The sequence below is a fragment of the Oncorhynchus mykiss genome, chromosome 30 (assembly GCF_013265735.2).
Source record: "Oncorhynchus mykiss isolate Arlee chromosome 30, USDA_OmykA_1.1, whole genome shotgun sequence".
NCBI classification, from domain to species: Eukaryota; Metazoa; Chordata; class Actinopteri; order Salmoniformes; family Salmonidae; genus Oncorhynchus; species Oncorhynchus mykiss.
This window is the reverse complement of record NC_050570.1, coordinates 36,754,864-36,768,206: the sequence shown is the minus strand read 5'-3', so window position 1 is coordinate 36,768,206 and position 13,343 is coordinate 36,754,864. Positions and strand designations below refer to the sequence as shown.

Sequence of the window (13,343 nt, the reverse complement as noted above, 5' to 3'; positions counted from 1 at the left end):
TATAAATGTTCTATGGTGCACTTATCCCCAAAAATGTGTCTGAAAAATTCAGTCAATTCAATTCAGGTTGCTAATACGGGGTCAATATGGGGCACTAGTAATATATGTAGCCTACACACTCCAATGCGATGATTCACCACCAACAATCAATTGACACAATGTAAAACATGGCTGTGATCCTGTATTCTTCAGGGAGCCTGGCAAAACATGTGGCAGATTCAATATATTACATTACAGAAGCCTCATATTCTCAGAGAGGGGGAGACCCATTGTCTCCCTCAGTTATGAGGACACTTCGTCCACCCGATACCCAAGTCCCAGCTCTGCCGGATACCAGTCAAAAACCCTGCTGCTCTTATTGTCTTCTCCATTGAAATCTTTGCCTCTGCTTCCTGTCTGTAGTTGCCCACTGGAGAGGACTGGCTTTTGGTACAAGTGTTGCAAAGATCACATTACTGTTGTTCTGATGAGGCTTTCTGATAAGTTTATTTTCTTCATTTTTCAGATAAGAGATGTTTGACCCCCCCCCCCCCCCCCACACTAAAGTATAGTTGTTTTTCATAGCAGAACTTTTTACCAAAGTGAGCAATCACTCCAAAGAATAAGGCAACATTGAACCACATCCATTTGTTTATCAGTTGTTCAACACAGCAAGATAAAACACTGTTGATAATCATAATACAGGTGAGAAAATATAAACAGTAAGAGCAGGGTGAGAGTTTAGCAAGCAGCAGACATGGCTTACATCATATGTACAACATTAGCTCAGCTCTTCAACGTCTTATTTCATCCAAATTACATCTCTAAGCATTTCTCACAGGTTTTCCAACGTGGGGGGGGGGGGCGGTGTTACATTTGAGGAAGGGGTACAGGGAAAAGGGGAGTGTGGTTGGTGTTACATAGGGGGAAGGGTTACAGGGTGGGTCACTCCTTCACTATTGTAAAGGACTCCTTGGTGGAGGTTGGTTGGGGTCACAATGTGGGATGATCCTGGAGATGTAATGAAAATTACATGTTTGTTTACTAACAAAATAATGTCATAAAAATCACAGATGAAGAACATTCTGTAGTGTTGCTTTTCCTGACATTCAAGACCATGACAGAACCATACTGTCGTACTGTGAATCTTCATTTTTCATTCATTACCTGTTGTTTTTTGTACTACCGTGTATTTACAACAGGGGGTGTCAAGCACTAGAACAGGTACTGACTGGGCTGTAGTTTGGGACAATAGCAATGGTTGGGTGAATCTCAAAAGTCTCAATTCACCTTGGAAGCGACGAGAGAGGACGCAACTAACCGTGAATACTTTTGAGATTCACCCACTGCTGTTGGTACCCACCTATGAGGACCTCACAGGACTTGATGGACAGTGTGACCTGGTAGGCACAGCGAATCTCTGAGTAGCGGATCCCTCCGATGACGAATATGATGAGCCTGGAGCCACTCCTCCGCTCATCCTGAGAACTGGCCTTGTGTTTCTGACGGGCACTAGGAGAGGAGAGAGGGATTAAGATATGGAGAGGGTGTGTGTGAGATTGGAACTTATTATTAAGTCACATTATCATATATGATTTTATTAATTAAAAAATAATCATCTGCATCTCTTCCATATCCGAGACCTAGACTATAAAGCAGGGTTCCCGACCTGTCGGCCCGCAGACCCGAATTTGGCACGTGGGTTTTTTTATTTGCCTGCCTCCCCCCCACCCCACAAAAGTCTTCTGAGCCCTAAACAAATCCACAAAATAATTAATATTTGGGGGGATTTTCATTCTTGGACATAAGACTAACAATACCAGAAATTGTCTCCAAGGGATTTTAATTTTGGAAGTCTGGTCCCAAGTATTCCCAAGCATTATAGAGAGATCATTTACAAATGTGAGCAAGATTTGAAATGGTGTTTTAGTTAAATACTATATCTGGGATTATTGTGGTCAATTTGCAGTCTACAAAGGTCACTAAAATAATGTAAAAAAGCTTGTTCACACGTTTTTAAAGTTCCTCTTAGTGATGACACGAGGCTTAGATTGATGCATTCTCACATCTCTGACATAGACAACGGTCACTCAAATCCACTGGGAAAACCCCACCAGCAACATATTTATCTGGAGTATGCGTCAAAATAATATCAATCAGGGTAGATTGATGGATCTTTAGGATGTGGCCATGTAGGTTCAGTTATAGGCTGAGACAGGTGTAGCTCATAGCAAATATCTTTCAATGTATCTGACACTGGCGTCCCACAATCAATATTGAAATCGCCTAAAATGAATGGTTCAGATTTACCATACTTAGATAACATTAATGTATCTGAATTGCTAAGAGAACATGAGGGAGCCGAGAGAGGGCGATACACTCCTACTAGTGTCAGCTGGTTATTATGACCAAGGCCCACATTAAGAACGAGACAATCAAACTGCTTAGGGAGAGAGGCAGCAAGAGAAACTGTAACATTTAAATTGTCCTTTATAAATATGTCTACACCACCACCTCTGCAAATTGTCCAATCTGTAAATATTATAAGCAGACAGAGATTCATCAGAGTCCAGCACAGAATTATTCAACCAAGTTTCCGAAATTACCAGAATGTTCACGTTGGATTGAGAAGCTAGAATTTAAAATCAAATCCATCTTTGAAATCAAACTTCTGGCATTTATATGAACAAATTCCAAGACCGCAGCTGCGGGATTTCAGGTCAGATGGAGTTATGGAGTCCCATTATTTGAAAATGCCATGGGATTGGTTTCAATTGGAATAGGTACAGGATTGTATACAACTGAACCATTGGGCTTATGCCTCGAGCGAGGACGTGGGTTAAAACAAGAGTCAATGAAGGTTACCTGGTGCAGGCCGGCAGTATAAAGACAATGCTGACAATTTACAGTTGGGATTACCTGAGGGGGACTTGGAGTGTTAATAAGTAAATGTCTCAGCACAGCCTTGAAATGTGAGGATAGGGTCCAGGCACCAATATGATTTGGATGGACCCCTTCCTCTCTGTAGGCCTATTTTAACAATGAAGAGGCTTTGTCTAAAATTAAACTAAATTATGAATGTGACCTTGCTTCATAAGGGGGCCGAGTGGAGCAGCGGTCTAAGGCACTGCATCACATTGTCATTGTAAACATTGTCATTGTAAACAAGAATGTGTTCTTAACTGACCTGCCTAGATAAATTAAATAAACATAGCCTACAAGGAAAGGCCACTACATTCAAAATGTTAATAAAATTGTTCTATGACATTGTTAACGTAATTTCACTTTTTCCAATATGTTTTCATTAATTGAATTCACTTAATCTATTTTATGAGAATTTGTAAGATTCTTGTTTGCATAAAATAGACGGAGACCAGTCTTATCAATACTAGATAATAGCATTTATTCTCAGAGCGCGCTACCATGTGTCACGTTCTGACCATAGTTCTTTTGTGTTTTCTTTGTTTTAGTGTTGGTCAGGACGTGAGCTGAGTGGGCATTCTATGTTGTGTGTCTAGTTTTCCCATTTCTATGTTTGGCCTGATATGGTTCTCAATCAGAGGCAGGTGTTAGTCATTGTCTCTGATTGGGAACCATATTTAGGTAGCCTGTTTTGTGTTGGGTTTTGTGGGTGGTTGTCTTCTGTCTTTGCACCAGATAGGACTGTTTTGATATTTTGTAGCGTTTATGGTCTTTATTAAACATGTTGAACTCTAACCACGCTGTGCTTTGGTCCGATCCTTCATCCACAGATGAAAACCATTACAACATGTTACCACGAACAACAGTTTATATACAAAACATGACGTCATTGGTGAATGAATCTCCTCCTCTCGACCGAGACAAAGCAAGTTTAAAGGTTCATTCCGACTCACTAACGCGGACACACAACACAACTGAATTAACTCTTGACCCCTCACCATTATCGATCACCACTTAGCTGACAGTTCTAGTTAACATAAAACCTAGGAATGCACTCACTGCCTTATCTAAAACACCCCAGAGCTAAGTTTTGTCGGTTCAACCATAGGGTCATTAACCTATCTGCTTACTTAACCCACAACCCATTCCTACCCAGACTAGTTGGAATGGTGTTCATTATGTTTAATTACTCCTTGTTCATGCCACATAATCCCTTTATGAACTAACATTATTAATCAGATGTAAAACAGGGTATAGTTTACTTAGTTACAGTTCTATTTAAAATGGGGATATTGTTTACGCATTTATTCATACAATTCCTAACAGACAGTTTTTATGAGTACGCACTGGTAGCCTACACACATGTAGCTTATTGTCGGTCAATCAGAGGCGCTACAGAGGCTCCATGGGTAATTTAAAAAATGACAGAATGAAGTTGGCTAATTGAGGAGGAGGCTACAATGATCAAAAGGTAGCGTGCTGTTTAATATGAAAGGAGTTGTTGTAGACCAGTACGGGGAGCGTAGCAAAATAGCCTAAATTACACTTGCTACTTGAGCTAGCTGGCTAACTTAGCGGACTACTGTAGCTAGCTAGCTTCTTTACAATGATTTGATGCAGTCAAGACAGGCACTACCTCCAGATGGTATGATAGATAACCTATGGCAGCAACAAGTTCGTAGCGTGAGCAGGTCTCCATTGAAATTTTAACATGTATTTGGACTATCTGAACATTTGAATAGTGCAATCACTTCAAATGCCCATCCCTAGCAGAGTAACCAGAGCCTTTGTTCAATTTAGGGATGGGCATTTGAAATGATTTTACTACTTGAATAATAATATCATGATGTGTTTTCGGATATCGAAATACATGCGTTTTAAAGAGAAACTTTTTGGGGGTGGGAAACTTCAATGGAGACTCAGGGGCAGGTGTGTGTGGCAAGGAGGGAGAGAAATAGAGAAAACAAAGTGGCCAAACTGACTGGCATTAGTTTGACAAAGTTGTTGCTGCCATCTATCATACCATCTGGTAGTGCCGGTCTTGACTGCATCAACACTCTATTCATAGTATACCTTAGCCTACCTGTTGGTTGATCATTGTAGCCTACTCCTTCCAGTCGGCATTGATTATTCATCTCCCACTTCAGTTGCTACACATGGAGCCTCTGATTGTAGTGCCGCTTTGACAGATAACAACAAACAACGTGTGAAACGGGTGTGTAGGCTACCGGTGTGTCTTTTATGGGGTGCACTTATGAAAACTGTAATAAAACTTCACATTCAGAGCTTTTTTGACACCTCGAACTCTACAAAGTGTCTCAGAGAAGAAGTGCTGATCTACGATCAGGTCCAAACTGTCCATGGAACCTAGATCTGAAAAGGGTAAACTGATCCTAGAATAGCACTCCTACTTTGTGAATACAGGTTCTGTTTGAGCCCATCACTTCCTGCTCCACCCTGCCCTTGTAACTCCCTCCCTCCCTGTGCCTGAAAAAAGCTAAGTGACACAGTTCTGTTCTGTGAGACAAAGAAACGGTTTATCAACGTTATCATCATCTGCATTACGCTGACCTCCATCGGGTCTTTGATGACAGGTGTCCATCTGGACAGGTTGTATGTCTCTTCCTGAAATCGCTCCCTTCGAGACGACCTAAGCAGTGGGAACAAGCTTGGAGGGAGAGAGTGAAAGAGAGACATAGAAACGAAACCATAAATAAAAGTAAAGTTTAAGGTAAGAAGATACAAAATAAGGATAGCAAGAAAAAACATAAAACTAGTTAAGTTCCACTCTATAATACAATACACTGATGGTACTGTATAATCCACCTGGGCTATGACCATGCTAAGATCTAGCAAACTACATACAGCTATGCCCTATAAAATCCCACTAACCGAAGATGTGATGGGGACTCCCAGTTCTCTACAGTTGAGAATAAACTCTGTCCTCCTCGATCTTAACGTGTTGGATGAGTTTGTTCAGGTTCTCCTCTGTTGTTCCTGTTCAGAACCAGAAAGAAAAAGGTTTTAAAAATAGTAATTGACTAAAGTTACCTCAGGCCAAACGAAAATAGATTCTATTGAAGGAATATTCCTATAGCTGAAGCTCCAATGGTACTTTTGTCAAGGGGCACATAAGGAATTCACGATCTTCCATTTTAAAACTGTAAACTTTTTTGAATTTTCAATTGAATAGATGCCATATAAACGCGTCTAAATGTTTACATGTACATTTAAAGATCCTCTTTCAAACTGTGAGGGCACAGGGTGAGTCAAAGCAGCAGACTTGCCGTTGAGGCTGAAGATGTAGAGGAGAAAAGCTCTGATCTTGCCGTAGATGTCGTGGGGGTGCAACAGCACAGGAAGCAGTGTCCTCATCGGGTCCTTCACCTTCTGACCCTCCACATCAGACCCTACTGCCAGGTCCTACACAACAGTGAACACACAGCATCAGTCAGAAACCACAAGGTCATACATAAGGGACATGTACATTACAACAGTCACATGTTGTCCAAAAATAGGAGACGCTGTAAAGCATACCTGCTCAGCTTTGCAGAGTTTCTGCACATTCCTCTGGAAGTGGTTCATACAGTCTTCAGTCAAATTCAGATGGACATTGTTCTGTGGTTGACATAGAAACATGGCTGAGGAAAACCAGTCTAATATTTTATTCTAATATCAATACATTTTCCCACATGGCAGTATAAGTGAACAGCTTTAATTTCCATACAAACCCAGTCACATAATAGAGGACTGACCTGTTTTTCCACAGTATCATTATCATAGAGAGCAGGTGGAAAAAGAAACACCACAATATACTGGGCCTCAGAGGCATCACACCCAAACAGAGCAGACCAACTCAGGATGACAACCAAAACGGACCAGGTTACATGGTGCTACATACCTGAGCCACCTGCTTGCGGGAGTGGGGCATCTTTTTCATAAGCTGCGATAAGCCACTTATTGTGATCTAGAAAACAGAAAATAATGATAAAAACAATGATTTTACTTCATTTTATTTAACCAGGCAAGTCAATTAAGAACAAATTCTTATTTACAATGAAGGCCTGGTAAGAGGCAAAAGGCCTCCTGTGGTGACGGGGGCTGGGATAAAAACGAACAAAAAAATCAATTTAAGACAAAACAGACAAAGACTGAAGACACTGCCAACAGCACAAACACAACAGCAAACAAACAGTGAGTGGATGTGTGTGTAGGCATATGTGTGGTGTGTGTAAAGTAAAACATGCTTCCTTACAAAAGGCCACATAAACTAGGGACATCAGGTGACAACTAGATGTACCAACAACCTGTTCATCCATTTGTCCTTTTAACACCTCCAGGGACACCAGGTCCTGGGGCCTCATTTATAAACTGTGCGTACGTAAAAAAACATACCCCAAAACGTACAGTACAGGTCAAAAGTTTGGACACATACTCATTCAAGGGTTTGTCTTTATTGTAGAATAATAGTGAAGACAACAAAACATCAAAACTATGAAATAATACATGTAGTAACCAAAAGAAATGAACTCAAAAAAGAAACGTCCTCCCACTGTCAACAGCGTTTATTTTCAGCAAACTTAACATGTGTAAATATTTGTATGAACATAACAATATTCAACAACTGAGACATAAACTGAACAAGTTCCACAGACGTGTGACTATGTGACTAACAGAAATGGAATAATCTGTCCCTGAACAAAGGGGGGTCAAAATCAAAAGTAACAGTCAATGCAGCTGGTGGCCACACCAGATACTAAGTACTGCAGTGCATCTCCTCCTCATGGACTGCACCAGATTTGCCCGTTCTTGCTGTTAGACGTTACCCCACTCTTCCACCAAGGCACCTGCAAGTTACCGGACATTTCTGGGGGGGAATGGCCCTAGCCCTCACCCTCCGATCCAACAGGTCCCAGATGTGCTCAATGGGATTGAGATCCGGCTCTTCGCTGGCCATGGCAGAACACTGACATTCCTGTGTTGTAGAAAATCACGCACAGGACGAGCAGTATGGCTGGTGGCATTGTCATGCCAGGATGAGCCTACAGGAAGGGTACCACATGAGGGAGGAGGATGTCTTCCCTGTAACGCACAGCGTTGAGATTGCCTGCAATGACAACAAGCTCAGTCCGACGATGCTGTGACACACCGCCCCAGACCATGACGGACACTCCACCTCCAAATCGATCCCGCTCCAGAGTACAGGCATCGGTGTAACTCTCATTCCTTCGACGATAAACGTGAATCTGACCATCACCCCTGGTGAGACAAAATGTTGTTGCCAGTGATGTCTGGTGAGGACCTGCCTTTACAACAGGCCTACAAGCCCTCAGTCCAGCCTCTCTCCGCCTATTGCGGACAGTCTGAGCACTGATGGAGGGATTGTGCGTTCCTGGTGTAACTCGGGCAGTTGTTGCCATCCTCTACCTGTCCCACAGATGTGATGTTCTGATGTACCGATCCTGTGCAGGTGTTGTTACACATGGTCTGCCACTGTGAGGACAATCAGCTGTCCGTCCTGTCTCCCTGTAGCGCTGTCTTAGACATCTCACAGTACGGACATTGCAATTTATTGCCCTAGCCACATCTGCAGTCCTCATGCCTCATTACAGCATGCCTAAGGCACGTTCACGCAGATGAGCAGGGACCCTGGGCATCTTTCTTTTGGTGTTCTTCAGAGTCAGTAGAATGGCCTCTTTAGTGTCCTAAGTTTTCATAACTGACCTTAATTGCCTACCGTCTGTAAGCTGTTAGTCTTAATGACAATTCCACAGGTGCATGTTCATTAATTGTTTGTAGATCATTGAACAAGCATGGGAAACAGTGTTTAAACCCTATCCTTGAAGTTATTTGGATTTTTACGAATTATCTTTGAAAGACAGGGTTCTGAAAAATGGTTGTTTCTTTTTTTGCCAAGTTCACATTTTACAATTGAGATTTTTCAAAGTTGCTACCCTTTGTCTTGATTACAGCTTTGCATACTCTTGGCATTCTCTCAACCAGCTTCATGAGGAAGTCACCTGGAATGCATTTCAATTAACAGGTGTACCTTGTTAAAAGTTCATTTGTGGAATTTCTTTCCTGTTTAATGTGTTTGAGCCAATCAGTTGTGTTGTGATAAGGTAGGTAGAAGTCCTTATAATAAGGTATTATACAGAAGATAGCCCTATTTGGTAAAAGACCAAGTCCATATTATGTCAAGAGCAGCTCAAAAAAGCAAAGAGAAACGACAGTTTCTTTAAGACATGAAGGTCAGTCAATGCGGAAAACTTCAATAACTTTGAACGTTTCTTCAAGTGCAGTCGCAAAAACCATCAAGAATTATGATGAAACTGGCTCTCATGAGAACTGCCACAGGAAAGGACGACCCAGAGTTACCTCTGCTGCAGAGGATGTTCATTAGAGTGCACCTCAAATTGGAGCCTTCAGAGTTCAAGTATCTGCCACATCTCAACATCAACTATTCAGAGGAGACTGCGTGAACCAGGCCTTCATGGTCGAATTGCTGCAAAGAAACCACTATTAAAAGGACCATTAAGAAGAGGAGACTTGCTTGGGCCAAGAAACAAGCAATGGACATTAGAGACTGGTTGAAATCTGTCCTTTGGTCTGATGAGTCAAATTTGAGATGTTTGGTTCTGCCGTGTCTTTGTGAATCGCAGAGTAGGTGAAAGGATGATCTCCGCATGTGTGGTTCCCACCGTAAAGCATGGAGGAGGTGGTGTGATGGTGTGGGGGTGCTTTGCTGGTGACATTGTCAGTGATATATTGTCAGACACAGGAGGAAACATTTCTCCCTAACAAAAAACATACCTTCCCAGTGGGTCAGAAGTTTACATACACTCAATTAGTATTTTGTAGCAATGCTTTTAAATTGTTTAACTTGGGTCAAACACGTTGGGTAGCCTTCCACAAGCTTCACACAATAAGTTGGGTGAATTTTGCCCCATTCCTCCTGACAAGGCTGGTGTAACTGAGTCAGTTTTTGTAGGTCTCCTTACTCGCACACACTTTTTCAGTTCTGCCCACAAATGTTCTATAGGATTGAGGTCAGGGCTTTGTGATGGCCACTCCAATACCTTGACTTTGTTGTCCTTAAGACATTGTGCCACAATTTTGGAAGTATGCTTGGGGTCATTGTCCATTTGGAAGACCCATTTGCGACCAAGCTTTAACTTCCTGCCTGATGTCTTGAGATATTGCTTCAATATATCCACATAATTTCCCTCCTCATGATGCCATCCATTTTGTGAAGTGCACCAGTCCCCACTGCAGCAAAGCACCCCCACAACATGATGCTGCCACCCCCATGCTTCATGGTGGGGATGGTGTTCTTCGGCTTGCAAGACTCCCCCTTTTTACCCCAAACATAACGATGGTCATTTTGGCCAAACAGTTCTGTTTTTGTTTCATCCGACCAGAGGACATTTCTCCAAAAAGTACGATCTTTGTCCCCATGTGCAGTTGCAAACCGTAATCTGTCTTTTTTTATGGTGGTTTTGGAGTGGCCTTTCAGGTTATATCGATATAGGACTCGTTTACTGTGGATGTACAGTGCCTTGCGAAAGTATTCGGCCCCCTTGAACTTTGCGACCTTTTGCCACATTTCAGGCTTCAAACATAAAGATATAAAACTGAAGAATCAACAACAAGTGGGACACAATCATGAAGTGGAACGACATTTATTGGATATTTCAAACTTTTTTAACAAATCAAAAACTGAAAAATTGGGTGTGCAAAATTATTCAGCCCCCTTAAGTTAATACTTTGTAGCGCCACCTTTTGCTGCGATTACAGCTGTAAGTCGCTTGGGGTATGTCTCTATCTGTTTTGCACATCGAGAGACTGACATTTTTTCCCATTCCTCCTTGCAAAACAGCTCCAGCTCAGTGAGGTTGGATTGAGAGCATTTGTGAACAGCAGTTTTCAGTTCTTTCCACAAATTCTCGATTGGATTCAGGTCTGGACTTTGACTTGGCCATTCTAACACCTGGATATGTTTATTTTTGAACCATTCCATTGTAGATTTTGCTTTATGTTTTGGATCATTGTCTTGTTGGAAGACAAATCTCCGTCCCAGTCTCAGGTCTTTTGCAGACTCCATCAGGTTTTCTTCCAGAATGGTCCTGTATTTGGCTCCATCAATCTTCCCATGAATTTTAACCATGTTCCCTGTCCCTGCTGAAGAAAAGCAGACCCAAACCATGATGCTGCCACCACCATGTTTGACAGTGGGGATGGTGTGTTCAGCTGTGTTGCTTTTACGCCAAACATAACGTTTTGCATTGTTGCCAAAAAGTTCAATTTTGGTTTCATCTGACCAGAGCACCTTCTTCCACATGTTTGGTGTGTCTCCCAGGTGGCTTGTGGCAAACTTTAAACGACACTTTTTATGGATATCTTTAAGAAATGGATTTATACGGAGACTTGATTACACACAGGTGGATTGTATTTATCATCATTAGTCATTTAGGTCAACATTGGATCATTCAGAGATCCTCACTGAACTTCTGGAGAGAGTTTGCTGCACTGAAAGTAAAGGGGCTGAATAATTTTGCACACCCAATTTTTCAGATTTTGATTTGTTAAAAAAGTTTGAAATATCCAATAAATGTCGTTCCACTTCATGATTGTGTACCACTTGTTGTTGATTCTTCACAAAAAAATAGAGTTTTATATCTTTATGTTTGAAGCCTGAAATGTGGCAAAAGGTCGCAAAGTTCAAGGGGGCCGAATACTTTCGCAAGGCACTGTATATACTTTTGTACCTGTTTCCTTCAGCATCTTCACAGGGTCCTTTGCTGTTGTTCTCTAGGAGACAGAGCGTGTCTCCTTCCTGAGCGGTATGACGGCTGCGTGGTCCCATGGTGTTTACACATGCATACTATTGTTTGTACAGATGAACGTGGTACCTACAGGCATTTGGAAATTGCTCTGATTGCTTTGATTTTCCCATGATGTCAAGCAAAGAGGCACTGAGTTTGAAGGTAGGCCTTGAAATACATCCACAGGTACACCTCCAATTGACTCAAATTAAGTCAATTAGAAGAAGCTTCTAAAGCCATGACATAATTTTCTGGAATTTTCCAAGCTGTTTAAAGGCACAGTCAACTTGGTGTATGTAAACTTCTGACCCACTGGAATTGTGAAACAGTGAATTATAAGTGAAATAAGCCTTTCATATTTTATGAATTTGTAAAAATGTCTAAAAACATAATTACACTTTGACATTACGGGGTATTGCGTGTAGCCCAGTGACACAAAGGATGAATATTTTCTGAAGGCACTATATTTCTGTTCAAGAACATGTTTAAGGTACATGCCAAGCTAAAAGGATGGGGGTCACAGGGTCAAAGCCCCTCAGAAAAGCAGAACCTAATATTTGGTACAGAAACCTTTGTTTGCAATTACAGAGATCATATGTTTCCTGTAGTTCTTGACCAGGTTTGCACACACTGCAGCAGGGACTTTGGCCCACTCATCCATACAGACCTTCTCCAGATCCTTCAGGTTTCGGGGCTGTCGCTGGGCAATACGGACTTTCAGCTCCCTCCAAAAATGTTCTATTGGGTTCAGGTCTGGAGACTGGCTAGGCTACTCCAGGACCTTGAGATGCTTCTTACGGAGCCACTCCTTAGTAGCCCTGGCTGTGTGTCCTGTCCCCTTTGCAGAAAAGCAGCCCCAAAGAATGATGTTTCCACCTCCATGCTTCACGGTTGGGATAGTGTTCTTGGGGTTGTACTCATCCTTCTTCTTCCTCCAAACAAGGCGAGTGGACTTTAGACCAAAAAGTACTATTTTTTTCTCATCAGACCACATGACCTTCTCCCATTCCTCATCTAGATCATCCAGATGGTCATTGGCAAACTTCAGACGGGCCTGGACATGCGCTGGCTTGAGCAGGGGGACCTTGCGTGCGCTGCAGGATTTTAATCCATGACGGCGAAGTGTGTTACTAATGGTTTTCTTTGAGACTCTGGTCCCAGCTCTCTTCAGGTCATTGACCAGGTCCTGCCGTGTAGTTCTGAGCTGATCCCTCACCTTCCTCATGATCATTGATGTCCCACGAGGTGAGATCTTGCATGGAGCCCCAGAACGAGGGTGATTGACCATCATCTTGAACTTCTTCCATTTTCTAATAATTGCGCCAACAGTTGTTGCTTTCTCACCAAGCTGTTTGCCTATTGTCCTGTAGCCCATCCCAGCCTTGTGCAAGTCTACAATTTTATCCCTGATGTCCTTACACAGCTCTCTGGTCTTGGCCATTGTGGAGAGGTTGGAGTCTGTTTGGTTGAGTGTGTGGACAGGTGTCTTTTATACCGGTAACGAGTTCAAACAGGTGCAGTTAATACATGTAATGAGTGGAGAACAGGATCGATTCTTGAAGAAAAACTAACAGGTCTGTGAGAGCCAAAATTCTTACTGGTTGGTAGGTGATCAAA

At 42.2% G+C, this 13,343-nt stretch overlaps 1 pseudogene; it reads right to left on the bottom strand.

Moving 5' to 3' along the window:
* Positions 1–895: 895 nt before the first annotated feature.
* Positions 896–7,265, bottom strand: LOC110520996 (annotated as a pseudogene).
* Positions 7,266–13,343: the final 6,078 nt, after the last annotated feature.